Source organism: Monodelphis domestica, chromosome 3, assembly GCF_027887165.1.
Source record: "Monodelphis domestica isolate mMonDom1 chromosome 3, mMonDom1.pri, whole genome shotgun sequence".
Taxonomy (NCBI): Eukaryota; Metazoa; Chordata; class Mammalia; order Didelphimorphia; family Didelphidae; genus Monodelphis; species Monodelphis domestica.
Genome location: NC_077229.1, coordinates 511,314,036 through 511,339,792, shown reverse-complemented (window position 1 = coordinate 511,339,792; position 25,757 = coordinate 511,314,036). Strand labels below are relative to the sequence as shown.

Below are 25,757 nucleotides of genomic sequence, written 5' to 3'. Positions count from 1 at the left end.
TTATTGGGCACATCTGCCTACATTTGGGTTAGATCCTCACCATTTGACCTTGTGCTGACTGATTAATTTTTGGTTTATCCCAACTCTTGAATCTGTCCAAATATAGACAAATCATAGACTACGTTGGCAGAGATCCATTAGAAATAAAATCATGGATACTTGAAATACAAAAATAAATGCATCAAATTATGGAAAAGGGTGCCCTTCTATAATGGAGATGAGAGAATCTAAGAGTTCCTTTGAATGAAACCAGACTGGTTTCAGCCTCTGGAGAGAATGGAGTTCCAAGTATAATGAGTGTAATCAGGGGAACTATCCCCTGCCTCTCAAAAAAGAATACATCTGTCACCAATAGTGTTATCTTAGCCTTGTTCCATGTTTGTAGGATAGCAAACAAATAGTGTCATAGTATTCTAGAATCATACCCCTGGAAGGATCTTCAGAGATTATTATGTCTACTGACAACTAGGAATTAGCAAAGGAAACAATTAGTTTAAACAAAGAAGCTATTGTAACATGATTTTCTGGAATAAGGCTGTCTCTCAACTATAATTTATTTTGGGATACATTGAAACACATCTCAATTCTATGCATAGTGGAAATCAAACATTTCAAAAGCAACAGAGTATATTGTTGTTATGTCATTTCAGTCATGTTCGTCTCTCTATAATTCCATTTGGGGTTTTCTTGGTATGGATACCATTTGCTTTTCCAGTTCAATATATAGATAAAGAACTGAGACAAACAGGGTTAAGTGACTTGTCCAAGATCACACAGCTAGTAAGTGTCTGAGGTCAGATTTGAACTCATGAAGATGAGTCTTCCTGATTCTCAGCCCAGTGCTCTGTGTATACCACCTGCTGCCCAGAGGTAGTGTATTGGAGAGCATGTTGGATTGATGTTTAGAAGACTGAGGTTCAAATACCAGCATAGCTACTTATTACATGTGTGACCTTGGGCAAACTACTTAACCTCCCTGGGACTCAGTTCTTTATCTGTAAAATGAAGGAGCCAGATTAGATAATCTCTAAGGTCCCTTGCAGCTCTTCAGAGGGAGCCATTCTTCTGGTCTCTTGCTTCTTAGAGGAATGTTCTTATTCTCACCAACTCTAATTAAGGTCTAAAGTTGGGCCAGCTACATCCCTTTTTAACTAGGAATTGTCACTCACCCTATTTTTGCCTCCCTCTGTAGAGGAAATCTAGATATTAAGTTGTTAGTCCATCTTACCCCTTTTGGGATGCCTCATGCTTGTGGTCTTGTTCCTGATCTTGATTAAATTCCATTTCCCAGCTGGAAAATTGTCATGACCTGGAAGTTCCAGTCATTTGGAGGAAATTGAAAAGCAGCTACTAGAGACAGGAAGGAAAGATACCCCATATTTAAGTCCTGTGAGTCCTCAGGGAAGACAGACTCATCATGTAAGCTGCCCCATCAGTGTAGGAAGATGTGGTGTGGAAAGACAGGACATTTTTAACTCTGCTGCTGCTTGTCTCTTCTTGGAGCCTGGAGCTCTGATCAGGATCGTATTCTGGAAGAGAGATAGGCAACAGTGAATTCCTTAGGAATCAAGCTGAAAAAACTTTCGAGGTCTTTAAGAACTTATTAGAAGAGAATCTAGTGGCATAGTCACTCTTTTGATATTAGCTTGTAAACCTCAAACATATCTTTTTTTGGCATATTTTGGCATTTTTCTTTATTAATTTTAGATTTTTTATGGTCTTTTGGATCATGTTTATGATGGTCACTGGAAAATGGTACTTGTGGATAGTTAGATTGGCAGAGAAGATGCAGCTAATAAATCATGGTGGGATAGATTTTTTTACACTGAATCATAAGCATTATTTGAACATCAGATCTTATCAATAATGTGTATATTGGTAGTTCTTGATGGAAAGTGTACTATGACTCTTTTAGGAAATGGTTTCTTATCTGTACTGACCTCTATTTTGTTCCTGGCATATTTTTTGTACTTGCTGGGCAACAAATACCATGTCAACTATCCTTGGGCCCTGTCTGAAGCCACACTGGTTCTTGGGTATGTGACTGTCTTCCAGGTGAAGGATCAGTCCATTAAGGAGGACTCTGACAAGAATATTGCCAACACTAGGAAAGAAATCCCTTTCCCCCCAACCACCATGATTTTCACAGGTAAATCCTTTTCTTTTTCCCTTATAGAGATAACAGAGGCATCTTTGCTTTCCTAGAGACATGATGGTGGACCTATGGAATGCATGTCAAAGATGGCACATGGAAGCCTTTCCATGAGCATTCTCAGGACCCTGGCTTGACTATCTGGGAGGCTGGCCTCTCCCCCAAATATGAGGGGTGGGGCATGCTGGTCTGAGTTCACAGCTCCTGGTGTGGCCTCTCTCCTCTGGCCCACATCCACCCCTGCCTCCTGGGAGCTGAGCAGTGGTGGGGGTGCATGCCTTATATCAGGATCCCAGGATCCCAGCATTGGAGGTAGCCTCTCCCCTCAGACTGGTGATCGATTCTCCTTCTTCACACCTATCACCTTACAAAAGGTACAAAGTCCTTTTAATCTTTGTGGAACTTTACTAGGTGAATAGAACAGGTAACAACCTTGCTTTTGTAAGCAAAAGATTGATTGGGTCTAGGCCCTCCTGATTGCACTGACCCTAGTTAAAATAACCCCCTGAGCAAATCTAGGGCTCAGACTCATTCATCAAGCCCTAAGGGAGTATACTACTCAGATCCTCCCTAATCCTTCAAAGGAGGATGGAGACAAAGTCACACACCCAGTCCAAACAGAGAGATTGAACCAGCTAACACCTGGATGGGAAGGTCCCCATCAAGTCATCCTATGAACCCCCACTTCTGTAAAACTGGAAGGGCAGAATACATGCCCTCATGTCTCTTGCATTAAACCTTTTATTCTCTCCCCCCCCCAAAAAACCCCAGAACAGGTGGCAGTCTTCTCTTGCATTTTGAACTATGTGCACCCAGGTGCCTGGGCAGATAATTTCCTAATTCAATTGGTAGTAGCTAAAGCAGATCCCTCAAAGAGAAGACAATCCCCATCCCACCCCCAGGCTACCAAATGCCTGAGGCTTCCCAGAAATTTGTGTCCACTTCAGTGCTAGGGGCAGCCTTTCACTTTGAATATCCCCAGGCACATTGGTATAAGTGCTTTGTTAAGGCTTGGGTCACTGTCCCTTTTCCTTTTACTATGACTCATGCACTATGTAGAAATTGCACTGGAATCCTGTTACCTCCAGGCAGGGAATGATGATGTATTCCTCTAATTGTACATACTGGTATCCTCGATGGCCATGCCCCTGCGTGCAGTCAGGGGACAGAGCACACAGTTGAGGGTGGGGCATGGCACACAGTGTGGGGGACAGCATTGGCGTAGTCTTGGGGGTGGGTGGAGCATGGCACAGGGTCCCTAAAAAGTTCCAAAAGGTTCCCTGTCACTGTTCTAGGGGATAACCTCCTCTTGCCATGTAATCTGGAAGATTTCACTCTATGTTTCCTATAGGCAATTTAAACATATTGTAGACTAGTTAAGCAAGAAGAAGACTGTTTTGGGATGATTTCTAGGATCAAAGATTTTAGAGCTGAAAGAGATTTCAAGGGTCAACTAATCCAACCCTTTTTTGTATAGGTGTGGAAACTGAGGCAGAGTGAGAAGTGAGGTAACAGAGTTGGAAAGACTCAGAGACAGGATTTGGACTCAAACCCTCTGCTCTGGAACTGTTCTTTTTGCTACTCATTGTTGTCTTTATTTTTCCCCTCCACCAATCAATCTAGAGTTGGATGAAATCTCAAAGGTCATGTAGTCCCACTTCCTCATTTTGATGTTGCTCTCTTATTTCAATTGTGTCCTACTCTTCATGATCCCATTAAAGATTTCTTTTTCTTTTCTCTACTTTTCTTTTTAAACCCTTACCTTCTCTATTAGAACCAATAAGGTAGAAGAGTGGCAAGGGCTGGGCAACTGGTGTTAAGGCCTAGGGTCACATAGCAAGGAAGTGTCTGAGGCCAGTTTCAAATCCAGGACCTCCTATCTCTAGAGCTGGCTCTTTCTCCATGGAACCATCTAGCTGCCATTTTATAAAAATACTGTAGTGGTTTGCCATTTACTTCTCTATCTCATTTTATATATGAAGAAATTGAGTCATACAGGTCACACAGCTAGGAACTATCTGAGGTTGAATTTGAACTTGGGAAGTTGACACCAGGTCTGGAGCCTTATTCATTGTGCCACCTGTCACATTTTATAGGTGAGGAAATAAAGGCTGAGGGAAGTAACTAGCCCAAGGGCACATAAATAGTACATATATGTTAGAGGTAGGATTTTAGCAATAGCAATACAATGCCCATATATTCCTCTGTACCCTTCTCCAGGTGACTATATCTAAAATTAACTTCTCCTTCTGCCCATTTTGCTCCAGGTACAAAAATATCCCATTATAGCTCTCTTCTAGCTTCCTATAGTTCCATAACACTGGTAAGTGGCAGACTCATGATTTGAATGTTACTCTGCCATCTTGGCAATGGGAGTCAATTCCCAGGTTCACAATTTGAATCCAGTTTATTGACTCATAGGATCAAAGTTCTAGATTTAGAAAGACTCAGAGACCATATAGTCCAACCTCTTCTTTTTATAGGTGAGTAAATTGATATATATGAAGGTTTAGCAATTTGTCCAAGCTCACTTAGGTAGTTTCAGAAGTAGGATTTGAACTGAGGACCTTTGACTCAGTGTTTTTCCAACTTTCACTTTACAAATCACAAAAATAAAAGATCTAGGCTTTAGAGTTAAGAATCTATTATTTAATAAAAATTGTTGGGAAAATTGGAAAGCAATTTGGCAGACACTAGATATAGACCAATATCTTATACTACGTACCAAAAAAAAGATAAAAATGGATGCATAGGCATAAAGGGAGATATGATAAACAAATTAGAAGAAGAGGAAGAGGGAACATATTAACTCTCAGACTTATGGATAGGAGAAGAATTTATAAATAAATAATAGAAAGCATTGTGAGATATAAAATGGATAATTTTGAATATGTTATACCAAAAAGGGTTTGTATGAATAAAACCAATGTAGCCAAGATTAGAAGAAAAGTAGGAAATTTTGGGGAAAAACTTTTATAGTCAGTTTCTCAGAGAGAGGTCTCATATTATAGAGAACTTTGTAAAATTCATAAGAATATGATTCATTATCCAATTAATACATGACAAAATATATGAATAGTTTTTAGATGAAGAAATCAAACCTATAAAGTGCTCTAGATCATTATTGATTAGATAGATGCAAATCAAAACAACTCTGAGATACCATCTCCCACCTATCAGATTGCCAAGATAATAAATGGGCAAAATGACAAATTTTGGAAGGGATGTGGAAAAATGGGAACACAAATAAAATATACTGTTGGTGGAAATGTGAACTGATCCAACTATTTTGGAGAACAATCTAGAATTGTGTCCCCAAAGTTATAAAATTGTATATATTCTTTGACCCAGGAATATCACCATTGGGTTTAAAATTCACTATTATAAGGATACACAAGAAATTCGAGTAATTTGTACTTGTGTTGCCTTCATTTTTTTCTGGAGAATTCTATTTAGTGGTTTCATTATTTTAGCCCTTATAGACTAGAAAAAAACTTCACAATCACCTCTTTTTGGATATGATCACAGTTCATCTCAAGAAACCTCTGAAATTTCTAAGTTATTTGCTATCTCTTGCTATTTACCCCTTTTTGTTTCCCTCAAAAGACTGACTGGGCATAGTGATGCACACCTGTAATCCTTGCTATTAGGCTACTAGGCTTTCTTGGTGGATTCCTTGAGCCTGAAAGATCTGAGTTGCATTAGTAGTAAAGCCCAACTGGTGCCTGCACTGACTGGCCTCAATATGGCGACCACCCTTCGAATTCCACAAGAGGAGAGCCCAGCAGGCTTCCAAAGAGGAACGAACTGCCCAGGTCATAAATGAACTAGGTCAAAGCTTCGATATCAGTCAGCATTGGGAATGCGCCCATTGTACTTCTGCCTGGTTGAGATAGGAAGATCCTTTCTTGTGGAAGAAAGGAAGAAACAAGTAGAAAGAAGCAATGAAAGGAGGGAAGAAAGGAAAAGGAGTAGAAAGAGAGGAAGAAATAAAGAAGAAAGGAAGGAAAAGAAAATGAGAAAGGAAAAAAGGAAGGGAAAGAAAAAGAAAGGAAAAGAAATCCTTTTCTTAGTATGTGGGAATGTGGGAGGGAGTAAGAGGGTAAAGGAGAATTTAGCAACTAATCATAAGTGATAGATTCCTCCCTTTTAATTCATTAGTTTTTTAAAAAAACCCAAACCACAAAAGCCTCACAATTTTTTAATGAACAGTTACTGGGCAGGGTACATAAATGTTCAAAGTGGTGAACTCTGGGAATGTCTGATGATCATCTGTTGTTAATTCCCGAAGAGTGTTTGATTTCTTAAAGTCAGCTGGATTGTGTTAGGACATTAAATTCCACGTCTAGCAAATATGTAAGCATATTGACTGGAATACGTGGAGGAAACAGAGAAGGATTTCCAATTTCCTATAAAAATTACATTTATTTTAAATCTGAAAATGCTTATTCTAGATTATTCTAGATTATTCTAGAATAAATAGCATCGATTAAGTTTATATTCACCCCACTTAAGTAGAACTGAAAGCAGGATTTGTAGACTCTAGACACAAAACTATACATTCTTTGGTTGGACAAAGTTTTCTTTATCAGGCTAAGCCTGACTATGCTTTGGGAGCAGTCCAATTCATTTTTACCAGGTCAGCTGATTATTTTATTCTAGTAGAATAATGTGTGATTCTGTAAAATCTAAAGTATTTCACTATGTGACCTTGAACTCTCCAGGAAAGCTGACATTTCCTGGATGCCATTTCCTTTGAAATGCTTCAACTCTTACCCCCCCCCCCCATTTATGGATCAGAGCTGGTCATCCTGCACATGTAAATGTCACGATTTCAATTTTTAGTTACTGGGAATTAAAACTATCTTATTGGACTTTTTCTGACAGTTTGAAAGAAAGCTCATGTTATCAGAAAAAGTATAAAATGAAGTAAGAAAAAGCTCATAATGAAAAAAATGTCACAAGGAAGAATCAAAGTTTAGATGAATTGGAAGCAAATTTCAAGAATTGGGATAGTGAAAGGGTAGAAGCAAATCAAGAAATTTGTCTCTAGCAACAGGGACCAACAGTCTCCCAAAGAGGTCTCTCACTTCCTCAGTCCCTTCTCTTATAAAGCATTGATGTCACTCCTTCTGGGTCTCTCTGTTGGAGTCATGTAGGACAAAGACCCCTCTTCCAGGATGCCAGGGAACTACAAAGCCTCTAGTGTCCTCTTATAGTACACATGTGCCCAGTCAAAGGGTGGGACTCATACCAACCAAAATGGCTTTTCATATGTAACAAGAGGTGCATACATTCATATATTATCTATGTATCTATGTACCTATCTATGTACCTATCCATGTATCTATCCATCCATCCATCCATCCATCCACCCATCCATCCATCTATCTATCTATCTATCTCTCTCTCTCTCTCTCTCTCTCTATCTATCTATCTATCTATCTATCTATCTATCTATCTATCTATCTATCTATCTATCTCTGCCTGTCTGTCTATATCTATAGGGAGCTAGGCAGTGCAGTGTATAGAGTACTAGGCCTAGAGTCAGGAAGACTTATCTTCCTGAGTTAAGACCTTGCTTCAGAGACACTTCTAGCTGGGGAAGTGATTTAATCTTGTTTGCTTCAATTTAATTCTGTTTGCCTCAGTTTTCTCATTTATAAAGTGAACTGGAGAAAAAAATGGCAAACCACTCCAGTATCTTTACTAAAAAAACTCCAAATAAGGTCATAAAGAGTTGGACATGACTGAAATGATTGAACAATAACTTTTCTCTTCTCTTTCTCTGTTTCTCTGTCTCCTTCTCTCTCCCAATTTTCATTCTTTGGATTCCAGGCAATTCAAACTTCTGAGACCCCTATAGAGATATATTTCTTAGAACTTTTGCAACCTTGAACAAATCTGGACCTCAGTTTCCTCATCTGCAAAATAAGAAGGTTGGACTAGATGATTTCTTCCTTCCAACTCTAAAGCTGTGATATCTTTAGTCCTTTTCAGTTAGATTTTATGTTTGGAACCACTATGCTGAATTCTAAGTATTCTAAATCACCAAAAAAACAAAGATTCAAGTATTCTTGAAACAAGACTAATATGTTTAAGAAGTATTTCCCACAAAGTATTAAACACAAATAGATTCTTGGTTAATGCTCAAAGGTCCAAAAAAATTAAATTCACTAGAATGTCTGGGGAATGAATGATCAATACTAGCTCATTCCCCAGGTACTTTGATTGATTAAAATGGTGCTTCTACTATTTTAGAGTTTCTAGCCTCAACCTTCTCTGTTTCTATGCAGGTCGCATACATCTTAAGTTTAGGAGTAGTAAAAGAATTCAGAAAGTGTAGAATAGGTTCCCTTTTACTAGAAAGTTTAAAAGATCACATAGCTACTATTGCTCAAGACCACTGCAAAGCATGTCCTTAACACTAACAATTCAGCAACAAACTTTTGTGAAAACAAACAAAAAAAGCACAGTAGGAACATGACAAATATTTATTGTTTTATTATTGATTGACAAGGTTAAGTGACTTGCCCAGTGTCACAAAGCTAGGTAGTGTCTTACAAGAGAACTGAAATCAGAAAGATGAGTCTTAATGACTTCAGGTTCAGCACTCTGTTATCCTACCTAGTAATTATCTATCTATCTATCTATCTATCTATCTATCTATCTATCTATCTATCTATCCATCAATCATCCATCCATCCATCCATCCATCCATCCATCCATCCATCCATCCATCTATCTATCTATCTATCTATCTATCTATCTATCTATCTATCTATCTATCTATCTATCTATCTATCTATCCAACCATCCATCCATCTGTCCATCTATCTATCTGTATCTATAGAATATTAATTTCTCAGAATCTTCTATTTCTTCTCTGTTAAATGGAGTTGGATTAGATGGTGTTTAAGGTTGTTTCCAGCATCAAATATAATATCCTATAATCTTATTATCCCATACATCTCAATCAAGATAGACATCATAGTAGATGAGGGAAATATTTGCTATCCTGGGATTGCCCTAACCAAACCTCATTCACTCCCCCCTACCATTTCTTCCTTTTCCAACACACTAAAGGCTACCTAGGCTATGTGGGCAATAGATGGAGTTTTAGATACAGCATCAGAGGCCTTAGGTTTGATCCCTGGCTCTATTGCTATTGGCTATGTGAATTTGGACAAGTTATTATCTCAGCCTCAGTTTCCTTGTTTGTAAAGTGGAAATAAAAATACCTGTAGTACTTGTCTCCTAAGACTTATGTGAGGTTCAAATAAGATAATTAACATCAGGTGCTTTGCAAGCCTTCAAGTGTGTAAATGGCAGCTATTATTGATATAGTAAAACTGAATTTTTTTAAAAAACCCTTACCTTCCGTTTTGGAGTCAATACTGTGTATTGGCTCCAAGGTAGAGGAGTGGTAAGGGCTAGGCAATGGGGGTCAAGTGACTTGCCCAGGGTCACACAGCTGGGAAGTGTCTGGGGCCAGATTTGAACCTAGGACCTCCCATCTCTAGGCCTGGCTCTCAATCCACTGAGCCACTCAGCTGCCCTCTAAACTGAATTTTTAAGAGAAAGAGAGAATTCTGATTCTCTCAGCCTGTCAGTACATTTATCGAGCAGCCATTGTGTGGGAAGATTGTAAAAGGGATTGTGGAGCTGTGGGGAATGTGGTAAAAGAAGTAAAAGGTGTGTTTCCCACCATTAAATATCTTATAGATCATAAGCCCAGAGCCAGGAGACACCTAAGAGGCCATCCAGTCTTTTCAGTATGCAGATGAGTAAACCGAGGCCTGAAAGGGTAACTTGCCCAAGAACCCAGATCCTCAGATACCAGAATTAGTATTCTTTCCAAGCCAATAAAAGAATAGTTATCAAAATATGCTATAGATTTGTAGAGATAATTAATTGATGGAATGAATTAGAGTTCAACCTTCTCTAGAGAGTTTTGAGAAGAGAATAAATGGAAATTAGGTGGGGGAGGATAAGCAGATGTCTCACCAGGGCTCACTCACTGGATCTATTAGATGATAAACGCCTGTGGGCAGGTATAGTTTGGTCAGTGTGTGTATGTGTGTGTATATGCTTCACATATAGCACTGACTGATGTGTTAGGTACTCAATAAATTACTTGATTGAGATGTATGGGATAACAGGATTATAGGATATTATATTTGATGCTGGAAACAACCTTAAACACCATCTAATCCAACTCCATTTAAGAGAGAAGAAATTGAAGATTCTGAGAAATTAATGGACTTGTCTAAGATCATGTTGCCCGAGACCAAACTTATTCTAAAAATGGGAGGTGATTTTTTTTTGCTTTGTTTTGTTTTTTAAAACTGAGCAAGAAAGAAAATTAAAAGGCACCATAAACCATGAGGGACATCGAGGATTGAGTTTGAGAACTTATTTTAAAAGAGAGGTATTTCTAGAGGGTAGGGTGGTATATGGAGAAGGAAAAGATCTGCTTCAGACTTGCAAACCACTCACCCATCGAATAGCTTTATAAAATGGGGACAGTGTTTTTTCATTTCATGAGGGTGGCCTGAGAAATAACTTGTAAAAGAGGTTGTGATTAAATAAAATAAAGGATACAAAAAATCACAAATACAAGGAACTAGCCTCATCACCTGGCTACATAAATAATATTCCATCTGATATATTGCCAACAAACTTTTTAACAATGGCTGGAAAAAAGTCCTTCCTGCTCCTGGAAATCATTACAGAGGAATTGAGTTAAGGAAGAGTAAGGGCTGATATGGTAAACAGCTTTTCAATGGTGGAGTTTTAAAGCTAGTGACCAATTAGAGATGTCTGATACAATCTGTCAGGCACTTCTAGATCCCAGAATCCATAGAGACCTGAGCTAATGGACGGAATGAAACATTACTTAACCCCAAGTCTGAGGACAAGAGCTAGAATATCTAATCTGGAAAGACAACGACTCTTGCATAATGGCAGAAATGGACCATAACCTAATCGAGGGACTTTGTTTTCTGCCTTCTGAAATAAAGGAATCTGCTTAGCCTGGTTCATGCCAGGGTGCCAGAGACATTAAGCACTTCTTAGGTCAGAATTTAAGTATAACAAAATATTGTTAAGAAGAAATTCAGTTATAAGGAAATCTCATCCTGAGAAGTTTCTTTCCATCTTCTTCCTTTTCCATTTCAGGACCATATTAAAATGAGAGCTCAACTAATGTTAACTGTTTGGACTGATATTGGAGTCGGAGATGAGGGGACAATAACTTAGAGCTGGAATGGACCCTGAAGGTCATTTCGTCCAACTTTCTCATTTTGTAGAAAAGGAGCATTGAACTTCAGAGAAGCTAAGTTACTTAGCCAAGGTAACATAGGAAAATAAGTAGCAGAGCTAAGATGTTTCCCCTAAAGTCCTTGAACCTTGCCAAAGCTGTGAAGGGCTATAAATACCATAATAAATGGAATTCTCAAAAGATGATTACAATTTTCACTGGACCAAACATTTGCGAATAGTTTCTGAAGCTAGGTTGATATATCTGTACCTGTTTTGTTAAAAATAGAATAAAGCATTTATTAAGCACTTTGTGCTAAATAATGCAGAGATAATTGCACAAAACAATGCAAATACAATGAAACAAGATAATGCCTGTCCTCAAGAAGCTTACATTCTAACGGAGGAATACAACATCTCAGAGGTATTGCAGGTTCAAATCCAGAAAACTACAACAAAGTAAGTCATGATTATTTTGGTTACGAGTACACATAAAAGGGATATTTACACTATACGGTAGTTTATGAAGTATTTAGTAATAATGTGTCTAAAGAAACCCCAATGTACATATCTTAATTAAAATACTTTATTTCTAAAAAATGTTAACCATCACCTGAACATTCAGCAAATCTTAATCTTTTTGCTGGTGTTGGATCTTGCCTCTTTGCTGTTGGGTGCTGACTGATCAGGGTGGTGGAGTCTGAAGTTTGGAGTGGCTGTGGCAATTTAAGAAAATAAGACAATAATGAGGTTTGCCTCATCAATTGACTTTTTCTTTCACTTAAACTCTTTAAGGCCATTGTAGGGTTATTAATTGCCCTGATCCTGATATTATTGTGTCTTGGGGAATAGGGAAGACAGAGAAGATAGAGAGAATATGGGAATGACTGGTTGGTGGTACATTCAGAACACATAACATTTATTAATTAAATGTGCCTTATATGGATAGTTTTTGGATCCCCAAAACTATTATAATATTAATACCAAAGATCACTGATCATAAATCACCATAAAAGATATGTTAATAATGAAAAAGGTTGAAATATTATAAGAATTGAAAAAATGTGACACAGAGACACTTGATGGGAGCATTTGCCATTGGGAAAAAATGACACTGATAGACTTCCACAATGCATGATTGCTACAACCCTTCAATTTGTTAAAAATACAACATTTGGGAAGTAAAATAAAGATAAGCACAATAAAACAAGGGATATTTGTATGTAAATCTGGTGGGGAGGGGGTTGAGAGGCTAGGTGAGTGAAGGAGGTACATATCAGTGGCATAGCAGGAAATGGGGGAAGGAAAAAAAAGGAAAAAAAAAGAAAAAAAGAGGTCTGAAATCCAGTTAAGATGGACTAATGCTGGCTCATCTTGTCAAAATTTAGAATCACTACAAGGGGCAGAGTCCCATTTTTTAATAGGGAAAGAGTAGAGATGATGGACCAAGAGGAATATTGACAATATCGTAGATGATGTCTATTTAAAACCAAAGTATTTATTGTTTTGGTGCAACAACTGCATAATCACCATTGGGATTCTCTTTGGGAACCTCAATAGGTGTAATAGATATTAATTCTGAGGGTGTATATTGATGGGATACTGAATGACTAATGGATCAAGTTTTGCCTACCCTCTTCCCTATTTCTCCCATTCCCTCCCTCTCTTCAGAAGACTTTCAGCTTCCCCTTCCCCCTCTTCTTTCCCTTCAAGTCACTCAGTGTGAGTTATAATATTTCAGGGGAAATACTCTTTTCTCTTGATTTCTCAAGCAAGGTTTTATTTGGGGAAGACAGGAAAGGATGGAGGACAAGGTAAGAGGGACAGGGTTTTCCCTATTCTCTACAGGTAGCCTTAGCTTAGGGAATATTGGGAGAAATAGCAATGCAGTCACTCTTGTGAAACAGAGTCAATCAGAGAAATATGAGGACCACTATCTATCTATCTTTCTTTCTTCCTTTCTTCTTTCCTTCCTTCCTCCTCCTCTTCTTCCTCCTCCTTCTTTTTTCATGGCAACATTTCAAAATGGAATATTCACTTGACTAACAGATTATGTCCTTTGCATGCATGCCTCTTCAACATAGGTCTCCAGTGTGAATCTTTTTTCCCCCTATCATTTATTTATTTATTTAATTTTTATTTGGTCTTTTCCAAACATTATTCATTGGAAACAAAGATCATTTTCTTTTCTTTCCTCCCTCCCCCCTCCCACCACCTCTCCCATAGCCCACGCGCAATTCCACTGGGTATCACAGGTATTCTTGATTCAAACCCATTTCCATGTTGTTGGTATTTGCATTAGAGGGTTCATTTAGAGTCTCTCCTCAGTCATATCCCCTCCACCCCTATAGTCAAGCAGTTGCTTTCATCGGTGTTTTTACTCCCACAGTTTATCTTCTGCTTGTGGATAGTGTTTTTTAGATCCCTGCAGATTGTTCAGGGACATTGCATTGACACTAATGGAGAAGTCCATCACCTCCGATTGTACCACAACGTATCAGTCTCTGTGTACAATGCTTTCCTGGTTCTGCTCCTTTCGCTCTGCATCACTTCCTGGAGGTTGTTCCAGTCTCCATGGAATTCCTCCACTTTATTATTCCTTTTAGCACAATAGTATTCCATCACCAACATATACCACAATTTGTTCAGCCATTCCCCAATTGAAGGGCATCCCCTCATTTTCCAATTTTTGGCCACCACAAAGAGTGCAGCTATGAATATTTTTGTACAAGTCTTTTTCCTTATTATCTCTTTGGGGTACAAGCCCAGCAGTGCTATGGCTGGATCAAAGGGCAGACAGTCTTTTATTGCCCTTTGGGCATAGTTCCAAATACCCTCCAGAATGGTTGGATCAATTCACAACTCCACCAGCAATGAATTAGTGTCCCTACTTTGCCACATCCCCTCCAGCATTCATTACTTTCCATAAATTTGTTCTTTAACTAACTGGTTTTGGAGAATCATATTGTTTAATTTCCAATTAATTTTCGATTTACCTCTCCATGTTCCCTTACTAATTATTATTTTCATTGCATTGTGATATGAGAAAGTTGCATTTATTATTTCTGCTCTTTTGCACTTGTTTGCAATGTTTTTATGCCCTAATACATGGTCAATTTTTGTGAATGTACCATGTGCTGCAGAAAAGAAGGTATATTCCTTTTTGTCCCTATTTATTTTTCTCCACATGTCTACTAACTTTAATTTTTCTAAGATTTCATTCACTTCTCTTACCTCTTTTTTATTTATTTTTTGATTTGATTTATCTAGTTTGGATAGAGAAAGGTTCAGGTCTCCAACTAGTATAGTTTTTCTATCTATTTCGTCCTTGAGTTCCTCTAGTTTCTCCTTTAGAAATTTGGATGCTAAGCCATTTGTTGCATACATGTTGAGTACAGATATTTCCTCACTGTCTATACTGCCTTTTATCAGGATGTAATTACCTTCCCTATCTCTTTTAACTAGATTTATTTTTACTTTGGCTTTTTCGGATATCATGATTGTGACTCCTGCCTTCTTTTTGTCAGTTGATACCCAATAGATTTGGCTCCACCCTCTTACTTTCACCCTATGTGTATCTACCTTTCTCATATGTGTTTCTTGTAGACAGCATATGGTAGGGTTTTGGACTCTAATCCACTCTGCTATTTGCTTGCGTTTTATGGGTGAGTTCATTCCATTCATATTCAGAGTTATGATTACTAGCTGTGTATTTTCCAGCATTTTGATTTCTGCTCCTTTACCTGCCTTTTCTTCTTTCACTATTTCCTTCTACACCAATGTTTGCTTTTGAACAGTCCCCCTTGTTCCCACCCTTATTTTACTTCCCTTTCTACCCCCTCCCTATTTTTCCTCCCCCTTATTTTCCCTGTAGTCTTTCTAAAATTAACCCCCCGCTCCCTCCCTCTCTTGTACTGCTTCCCTCCCCACCAGACTGTTTGTTACTCTTCTACTCCCCTATAGGGTGCAAATCTATTTTCTGTCCCCACTGGATTGGATTGTTTTTCCCTCTTTGAGTCACTTTCAAAGCATGTAAAAGTTGAGTATTTCCTGTCTCTGACCTCTTTACCCTTCCAGTGTATTGATGTTCTCCCCCCTCCCACCATGAGCTTCTTTATGACATATAAATTTACCCCCATTTGTTTCTTTTCCCATTTCTTTTAATATTAACCTATTTTTAAGCTCTAGTTATATATATGCATACTCATGCGTATGTATTTTTGCATGCATATATCTATATACCTATTTATGTCTTGTCCTTTCATCCTATACAGTTTGTTGCTGTTCCCTCTAAGTATACTTCTTTTTGCTGCCCAGGTAATAACAACAGTTTTTAAGAGTTACCAATGACCTCTTTTCTTATAGGGATACGGATCATTTTAACTTATTGAGTCTCTTAAAAATTTTTTTTGGTTTTGTTTTTCTTTTTCCCCTCTTTTTTAATTACCTTTTGATGATTCTCTTGAGTTCTGTGCTTGGACATCAAATTTTCTGTTCAGGTCTGGTCTTTTCTTTACGAATTCTTGAAATTCTTCTCTTTTGTTGAATGACCATACTTTCCCCTGTAAGAATATAGTCAGTTTTGCTGGGTAGTTGATTCTTGGTTGTAGACCTAGTTCCCTTGCTTTCTGGAACATCTTATTCCATGCCTTTCTTTTTTTCAGTGTGGATGCAGCCAGATCCTGTGGTTCCTTGGTATCTGAATGACTTCTTCTTGGCAGCTTGTAATATCTTTTCTTTGGTCTGATAGTTCTTGAATTTGGCTATAACATTCCTGGGTGTTGTCAGTTGGGGATTAAGTACAGGAGGTGATCTGTGGATTCTATCAATCTCCACTTTTCCCTCTTGTTCAAGGATTTCAGGGCAGTTTTCTTTAATAATTTCCTATAATATAATATCCAGGCTTTTTCTTTTGTCATGGTCTTCTGGTAGGCCAATAATTCTTAAATTGTCTCTCCTTGAACGATTTTCTAAATCCTCTGTTTTGTGAATGAGATGCTTCATATTTTCCTCAATTTTTTCATTCTTTTGGTTTTGTTTTATAGTGTCCTGCTGCCTTGTGAGGTCGCTCGATTCTAGTGGTTGTATTCTGGTTCTTAAAGACTGGATTTCATCCTTAGATTTTTGGTCGTCCTTTTCCTTTTGGTTGGATTTTCTTTGAAGGTCATCTTTCATCTTCTTCACCTCATCTTTCATCTGCTTTGCCTCATCTTTCATCTCCTTTGCCTCATTTTCCAGCTGGTTGATTTTGGCTTTCAAGACACTATTTTCTGTTTCCAGATGACTTATCTTAGTTTTTAAGTTCTTTTCCCAATTGTCTTCAGCCTCTCTTAATTGTGTTTTGAATTGCATTTTGAGTTCTTCCAAAGCCTGTATCCAATTCGCTGCGATTTCTGATTTTTCCTTTGCTGATCCCTCTCCCTCTGTTTCATTCGCTCTTTGCTCATTACCTGTGCAGAAGCTGTCTATTGTAATTTCTTTCTTCTTCTTCTGTTGTTTGCTCGAGTTTACCCCTTTTTTGCTCCCCGTATTTGGCTGTGCTCTTGCTCTTCTCATTTTGTTTTGGTTTTGGGGCTGTCAGTCTCCCCTCTTGGAGCTTTGTCAGATCTCTTGGTACAGTCTCTAGGGGAATGTTAGCTCCCCTGTCCTCTGGAGGCTTTTTATTGGATTGAGTTCAATTGGGCTGGGTTGTATGTGGTATGAAACTCTGAGGCTCTGAAGATTCCTGGAAGGCTGGGCCGCCCAGGCTCTCTCCAGTTCTCTCCAGCTTCTTCTCTGCTGTCTGCAAGTGCCTTTGCCTGCCTCCCTAAACTCTGAGGAGTTCTGATGGGATTAGATTTAACTGGATTGGTCTGGATGTGCCCCGAGGCAATGGTGAGACTGGAGCCTGATGGAGGGACTCAGCCAGGGCCGTTTCTCCCTGGTTTCCTCCCCGCTGTCCAAGCTGGGTGCTCAGAGCCCGGCGCCCTGCTGCTCACAAGGTAGACCCTGCGAACCAGCACCTTTGCCCACTCAGAGGTTCCCGCTGCTGCTGGGGGCTCAGCCCTCTGGGTTGTGGGGGAGGGGTCCTGGGACCTTCCCTCTGCCTTCCCCTTAGCCCTGAGTATTCTCAGATTCTGGCTTTTGGGGAGGGGGCGTACCTTTTGATTTGAGTCCAGAATGAGGGTTCCCCGCTTCTGTCCTGTTGTTCAGATTGAATTTTGGTGCTCTAGGAGCATTCAGTCTGTATCGGTAAGGAAGGGTCTTCCACGAGGTCTGAACTTTTGCTGCTTGCTAAGCTGCCATCTTGACTCCGCCTCCTCTCCAGTGTGAATCTTAAAAACTACTCAGACTGTACTTTAGAAGATTTGATTTAGCTATTTCCTTATTGTAACAATGGAGAAACTTGGTCTAACAAGAATCAGTAATGTCTTTGGAACTTTACATTACTCCACCCATACTTAGACATACTTTAGGGGAAGATAAAGTTGTAAAATCCTAATTGAACAATGAAAGTCCCCAACTCATACCTTATAGTGAAGCTAGAACCTTAAGCTAAGTCTATTTTTAGATCTAATACAAAAAGGTGTTAAGTACTTGTAAAGGTTAAATTAATCACAAAAAGGTCAAGTAACTCACAAAAGGGTAAGCTTAACAAAGAAGTGTGAAGTAACTCAAAAGATATAATCTAACCAGAGAAGGTGAGAACTAAAGAGTGGTGAGAACTAAGAATGGGCAGTCCTGGAAAAAAGTGTCTACTATGATTGGTAGATGTGAAAATTTAGGGGAGGTGACATAAGAGAAAATTCTCTTTAAAAGGAGGCTAAAAAGTCAGTTCAGGATCTTGGAACTCAGTTTAGGAGATTGAGTTCAGTGGAGGACTGGAACCCAGCTTGGAGATGGTCTTATGGTGAGTGATAAGACTGACTCCCTTTCCCTTAGGCTCAGGGAGGCCACTTTGGCCAAGGCCTTTAACTACTGCCTGGCTCAGCCTGAGTAAGAGCAGTTTAAATGAATTCTCTCTCTCTCTCTCTCTCTCTCTCTCTCTCTCTCTCTCTCTCTCTCTCTCTCTCTCTCTCTCTTCTCTCTCTCTCTTTCTCTCTCTCTATCTCTCCTTTCCTTAATTCCTTCTCTCTATATTAATTAAAATCACCATAATTCCCAGCTGACTTGGATATTTTATTATTTGGGAATTTTCCCTGGTGACCAATTATTTAGATTTCAAGTCACAAAACTAAAATTATCCTTACACAGTCAGTGGCATAATATAAAGAATTTGTCACCCAAGTCATGACTGAAATAGTAAGACCTTTACAAAGTGTCTTGTGTATAATAATCAGAAAGCAATCCTCAAAGAGATTATCCAAGTAGCCTAGATATGAAGCCTAGAGAAGAACAATTTTGAAGGGGACAACCTTTATTTTTCTGTATTAATTCAGGCATTGCTAAAATGCCAAGTGGTCCAACCTCCTAGACATAGGCTTATGAATGTGAGGGTAGGATTGGTGTCGTAATTGATAATTTGAGTCTTCCCTTCCCTTTCTTTCCTCTCCCAGCCCATCTCCTTGCAGTCCTTTAGTGCCTGAGTTCAGATTGTACTTTCGAGGAAAAACCTGAATCAATCAATAAAAATCAATAAATGTTTATGAAGTACCTATTGGTAGCTAGGTGGCAAAGTAGATAAAATGCCAAGCCTGGAGTTGGGAAGCCTCATTTTCCTGTGTTCAAATCCAGCTTCAAACATTTCCTAGTTGTGTGTAACTCTGGGCAAGTCACTTCACCCTGAGGCAAACAGGATGAAGCTTTATGCACCTATTATATGCCAGGTGTAGGGATACAAAAAGAGGCAAAAGACAGTCTCTGGCCTCAAGGAGTTTACATTCTAATGGGGGAGACAACATGTAGACACATATAGACAAAGCAAGATATAGACAGGATGAATAAGAAGTAATTAACAGAGGAAGGCACAAGAATTAGGAGACATCAGTGAAGGCTTCCAGGAAAAGATGGGATTCAAGCTGAAACTTAAAGGAAGCCAAAGGGGTCAGTATTCAGAGTTGGGAGAAGAGTTTTCTAGGCATGGAGGATAGCCAGAGAAAATGTCCAGAGCTGAGAGATGGTGTTTTTAGAACAGCCAGGAGGTCATTGTTATTGGATCTAAGTGTGTGTATTAGGGACTTAGGTGCAAGAAGATTGGCAAGGAAGCAAGGGAATAGGTGATGAAGGGCTTTTAATGCAAAACAGAGCATTTTGCATTTGCTCATGGAAGCAACTGGCAGCCACTGGAGTTTATTGAGTGGGGGAGTGACAAGATCAGAACTGCACTTTAGGAAAATCACTTATGTGGCTGAATGGAGAATGGACAGAGATGGGCATGAGGCAGGAAGACCCGCCAGCAGGCTATTGAAATCGTCCACTCATGAAGTGATAAGGGTCTTTACCAGAGTGGTGGTGATGTCACAGGAGGGAAGGGGATCCATTTGACAGATGTTGCAAAGATGGAACCTTGGCAATGGATTAGATATGGAGGTGAGAGATGATGGGAGTTTTTTTTTTTTGCCATTACTTTGCAGTTGGGTATTCTTTTTTGGACTATTGTCCTCAAAAGTCTCAAGAGAGACTTCTCTGGGGGAGTCTCCCATGCCAAGGGCCTTCTGCAGTTTGGGGAACCAGCTGTGTCAGGCCACGATCCACAGAGTGCCTGTGTCTGGAAGGGATGGTCACTCCCGCTGTGGTCTACAGGGAGACTCAAGTGTATGGAATATTCTGGGAGGACTAGCACCTCTGGTGGGAGAGCTTTCTGAATCCTTTTCAGGGATGTTCATCTACCTTTGGTGCCCAATTCTCACCCAACTCTCAGTGTCTTCAAGATAGCATTGTTCAGTGGCCATACCTTGGCAAACTGTCTTGGAAGACAGGCTAAAGCAGGTGGAGGATAACTGACAGGGATCCAATGTATGGTAAATTAGAGGCATGATTATCTCAAGCATGTGGAGACTTCCCCAGATGGAATGAGAGGTAGACAACAATTTGTTCCAATGGCCAAGAAAGGGATGGAAGCATTGTGGAGTACTTAGAGCTTGGTCAGACATCAAAGATACCAAGGTCATCCATTGTGTTCTGGGCCATTGCCAGAAGGAGTGAGACTGACAACTTGGTGCAATTCTGCCTCACTTAAGTACAATTCACTTGTGAGTCAAGACATCAATTTATTATGTCATCAGTCCTCTTTGAAATTCATTCTTTTGTGACAAGATTCTAGTGAGGAGCTTTTTGGGACTTTGATGCATTTTTGGACTAGGGAAAAATAATTAGCAATATACATTTATTGAGAACCCCAGAAAACAAATCCCTGGTCTGGAGACTGCAAAACTTGTCTAGAGATGTGCTCTACCTAATGTTAATCCATTCAGGAGAGACAATTGTTAAATTTCCAGTGTGAGCAATTATACCTCTGAAATTGGCAAGTACCACAAATTAGGACTTGATTTATTGTTTTGTTGATGGGAGGAAACAAGTATTTATATAGCACTTACACTCCAGGCAATGTGCTAAGCATTATACAGATACTGTTAATTGATTCTCGGAACAGTTCTGGGAGGTAGGTGCTATTATCTCCATTTTATAGATGAGGAAACAGCAGTAAAAGGTTAAGTGACTTGCCCAAGGTAATAAGTGTCTAAGGCCATATTTGAACTCAGGTCTTTCTGACTCCAGGACCAGCACTCTGCACTATTATACCACCCAGTAGCCTGGATAGAGTACTGGATTTGGAGGCAGGAAGACATGTCCGAATCTCCACAAAACACCTAAGAGAGCAGCTATTAGCTGTGTGATTCCAGGCAAATCATCTAACTCCTTTCCGCCTCAATTTTCTCATCTGTAAAATTAACTGGAGATGGAAATGGCAAATCACTCCAATATCTTTGCTAAGAAAATCCCTAATGGGGTCACAAAGAGTCAGACTTGGCTGGAACAACCAAACAACCCCCAAAAGTATTTACTAGATGGGCAGCTGAGCAAGACACTTAATCTCTATCATTCTAATAGTACCTATCTCACAGGATTGTTGTCAGAATCAAATGAGATAATATATGCATGATGCTTTGAAAACTTTAAAGGACACTATCCATTGTGACTATTATCCTTGTCATCAAGGATAGAAGGGCTTGACAATATGGCAGCATGGAAGGGAAGGAAGGACCCAAAGGACTCAAGGAATATGAATGGCTGTGGATCTGACTTGTTAGGGAGGGGAGGGATTGAAGGGTACTCTTCCTTTCTTTTTTTGCCTTTGTTTTCTTTTCACCTGCCTTTGGGATGGTTCGTGTGAATCCATTTTCTCTTCCAATGTTGTTCAAAGAGTATGAATTGTTTGCCTTTATGTTTGATCTAGAGCTTGTGTATTTTTTTCTTTTTCTTTTCAATCTATCATCCTCTTTTTAAGGGATGCCAAGCCAGCTGTGCAAGGCTTTTCTTGGAATCAAACCAAGGACTTTTTGAAATGCTTCTAAAATGTGCCGCCTTCCATCACCGCAAAGTTGTGTTGCTCATGCTGTGGACATTTCTTTCCTTTATGTGATAACAGCATCTTTTGGTGATCAAACACCAGGGGCTTTGAGACTGACATTTGGTCTTGATTGGAGCATGGAGGATGATACAAGATACTCCCGTCCATGATGACCAAGAGAGAGCTGCTCTTTTCTCTGGGCTTCAATCTCAGGTGGCTATTAGCTGGACTTTTGGTTCTATATTGTATAGATAGTTACCTGTGCCTAATTTTTGTGACTCTCCTCTACTATAGTCTTCCTCAGGGCAGAGGGCTAGAACTCACTCTCCATCTCTGCTTCACAACATCTAGCACAGGACCCTGAAGAGAAGATGGAGAGTGAGTCCCAGTCCTCTGCCCTGAGGAAGCCTATGGTAGAATGCCTACCATATGCCTAGCACATAGTAGGTGCATAATAAATGGAATTGATTGAACTGAAGATTTAATAATTTTCTCTGAATTTTGAATGCTTTAACAGTAATTTTGGCCTAGATTTCATCAGCATGGAGTAACTCTCAGTTTGGAAATTCTCTCCACAGACACAGATCTGTAACTGGTCTGCAATTTAAAGTCTTGGAGAGTCGCTCAGGGGCAGTGAGAGGGTAAGTGACATGTCCAGGGTCACAGAGCTGATCTGTGTCAGAGATAGGCAGGACTTAACTCTGAGCCAAAACCTTATTTTCCTGTGAATCATTTTTTAATGAATCATTTCTATTTGAGACGTTATGTTTTAAATGAAAGCTGCAGTAAATGATTTGAAAAGAAATGGGCCAGATGGAATGATCATGGACATGCCTGTCTGCCATAGTAGAAATAAATGAATGGTGAAATGGATGTCTGGTTCTATCAGATAGATGACTAGGGGCTGGAAATGTTTAAGTGAGGAAATATCCAGTATTGAGCTTGATGTTAGAATGGGAGCTCCTCAGGGCAAGCACTGCCTCACCCACACATTTGTATCCCTCAGTGCTGAGGACAGTACACAGCTAATAGCAGGTGATTAATAAGTACTTGTTCATTGATTAGACACTATGGGGGCTACAGATGTATATATAGACATACATGTACATAGACACTTACATAAATGTATATATCCACTCATGCATACATTCACACACATAAATAGGCACATATACATAGAGATGTACACACACATATACCGATGTGTTTACACATGCATATATATGTATAAATACATCATATATATATACATACATATAGAACTATACATATTTGACTCGAGTACCTCTTCTTTTCTAGTCTTATTCACACACCAGGTAAATCACCAAAAAAAAAAAATCAAAATCTTAACATTTAATTGACCCTTACGCTCAAAGTTTTAAAGCTAGAAAAGTCTTCAGAGACTGTCTAGTTCATCCCTCTCATTATTTTACAGATCAGGCAACTAACACCTAGATAGGCTGTCTAACTTACCCAAGTTCATATATGAAGTAAAAGCATTGAGAGACGAGATTTGAACTTTGGTCTTTGGATTCCAGAACTAGCATTACCATGTTGCCATGTTGTTTAGCCAATCATTCGACAGGACAAAATCATCAGAAAAGCTTGTGCCATAAAAACTTCCTTGATGTCTCACAACAATAGCAATAATAATAGCAATCACTGTTAACATTTATATTACACTATCAAGTTTGCAAAGATTTTACATGCATTATCTCACTTGATCCTCACAACAACCCTGTGAAATGGGTACAAATGTCTTCATTTCACAGATGAGGAAACTGAGGACCACTTTGCCTTCCTACCTGGTAAGTATCTGGGATTGGATTTCAACTCAGGCCCCAGCTCTTTATCTCCTAGGTCACTGAACAGCCAGATGAAAGCCCATGACAATTCCTTCCCCCAAATCCCACATCTGTGAAGAAAAGAACAAATTGGGTGGGGAGGGAGAGAATGCTTTCTCTTAGAACAGTAGATGGTCTACCTCTCATACCGTCTTGTCTCTTCTTCTCCTGACCAGACTGGAGGAAGAGAGAAACTACACTGAGTGATGACTAACCAGATCTGGGCATCTGGTTGCATCCTCAGCTGTCATTTGGCAAGGTATTGTCTCTAGTGTTGTTAGGCACAAGTAGTTCTCCCTGCTGGCTGTTGGCTACTTCAACTCAATCTCTACTGTTGTCAGTCACACCTAAATGCATCCTGACATGAAAAATCCATCCAAAAGTTGTCTCTGATTTATCAATTACTGAAGCTCTGCCTTAATAGCTCTCACTGGAGATAATATATGTAAAATGCATTGTAAACCTCAAAGTATCTCTCTGTCTGTCTCTCTGTCTCTCTATCTCTGTCTGTCTGTCTGTCTCTTGATATAGATAGATCCATATTGTAAGATTAAAATTAATATACAATAACTCCAACTATTATATTTTATAAGATTTACTAATACTCACTTGAAGTAAAGGAATAAAAAAGTAATTATCTAACAAAATAAAACCATGTGCCTAAGCTTTTCTATCTGCTCCCAAACCCCATGTCCACAGCTGCCACCACAGGAAGAGAAGAGGGCGAGAGGTGGAACTACATAGAATTTATAGCCTGCCTACATCAGCACATAATGACAGGAGAAGAGTGGGATGCTGGGAAATGGAATTCTGGGGTACAAAATTCTAATTACTATATATATATATATTTACATGTGTGCTTTCATCCCCCTCCCATTTTTCATTTTGGGATGAATAAAATAAAAGTGATAAGTAGGGAGCTGGACCTGAATGTTAGCAACATGACAGTAAGAGCCCTTGATGATTCCAAGTTGTCAAGCCTAGACAAACCACACATCCCCAAGAGACTGACAAGAAAGGATTAACAAGAGAGGATTGCTGAGCTGCTGTTCATTATTTTAAAAAAATATGAAGAGGAGAAATGCCATAAGCTTCAAGCTTAGACCCAGTTTTCCAAAAATAAAATGAAGATGGCAGCATCTCCGAACTATCTGGCAAAATTCTAGAATGCATTTTTATGAATATGGTTTTGAACATTTGAAAAGGAAAATTGTGATCGCTAAAATCCATCATAGTATTATCAGGAACAGGTCATGGCAGACATAACTAATTTCATTTTTGAACAAGGTTACTAGTCTAGTATATCAGGGAAATGCCATTATTTCATCCAACTATTTAACAGTCTCTCAGGCTGTCCTTGTGGATGGGATAAAGAAATATGCATTAGAAGTTATACTTCTAAGTAGACTTGGAAAGATGGAATGGTTAGGACCAATGAGACCACTAATGGGTCAATGCCAACAAAGATGGAGATCTGCAATGAAATGATCCAGGGATCTATTCTTAGCTTTTCTGTTTGATGGTTTTTGTCAGTGTTTATCAATTTATTCAGTGACTTGAAAGAAGGCATAGATGGATTGCTTTTCAGATTCATAGTTTGGGAGTTGAATACTAAAATCAGGGCACAAAAAGATCTTAATAAATTAAAAAAGGACTAATTTAAAAAATTAATAAAAAGTTAATAGAAATAAACATGACAAATTTAGATGAAAAAGTTTCACAAGTAGAGGAGGAGGAAGGTATTCCTAGGCTATAGCCAGATCATATTCAAAATACTCCCCCCAAACCCAACCCTGATTTATCTTCTTTTTCTTCAAAATTCTGCTCATATGTCTCGCCTTTCCTTGCTGAGTCTTCTCTGATTCTCCCCTTTCCCTTTTGCAAGTACTTTCTTTGTCTTCAAACTATCTTTTCTCTATGAATCTCTGTGCATCTGGTCACTTGGTTGAGGATTCAAATATAAGCTCTTTGAAGGCAGATGTGGTGGATAAGAACAGAGTTGGGAAGGTGA

At 39.1% G+C, this 25,757-nt stretch overlaps 1 long non-coding RNA gene across 3 annotated transcripts in view; it reads right to left on the bottom strand.

Annotated features, from left to right (window-relative positions):
• The window catches only part of LOC103096465 (uncharacterized), a 38,665-nt gene extending 14,189 nt beyond the window's left edge, over positions 1-24,476 (bottom strand). For 2 of the 3 annotated variants that reach the window (XR_008917947.1, XR_463758.3), the window contains exons 1-4: positions 24,356-24,458; positions 23,708-23,817; positions 12,027-12,129; positions 1,229-1,529 (exon numbers count right to left, since the gene is read on the bottom strand). This is a non-coding gene — a long non-coding RNA (uncharacterized LOC103096465). Of the gene's footprint in view, positions 1-1,228; positions 1,530-12,026; positions 12,130-23,707; positions 23,818-24,355 lie in introns of all 3 variants that reach the window. The other variant, XR_008917948.1, reaches the window with a different exon arrangement.
• Between the last annotated feature and the right edge of the window lie 1,281 nt (positions 24,477-25,757).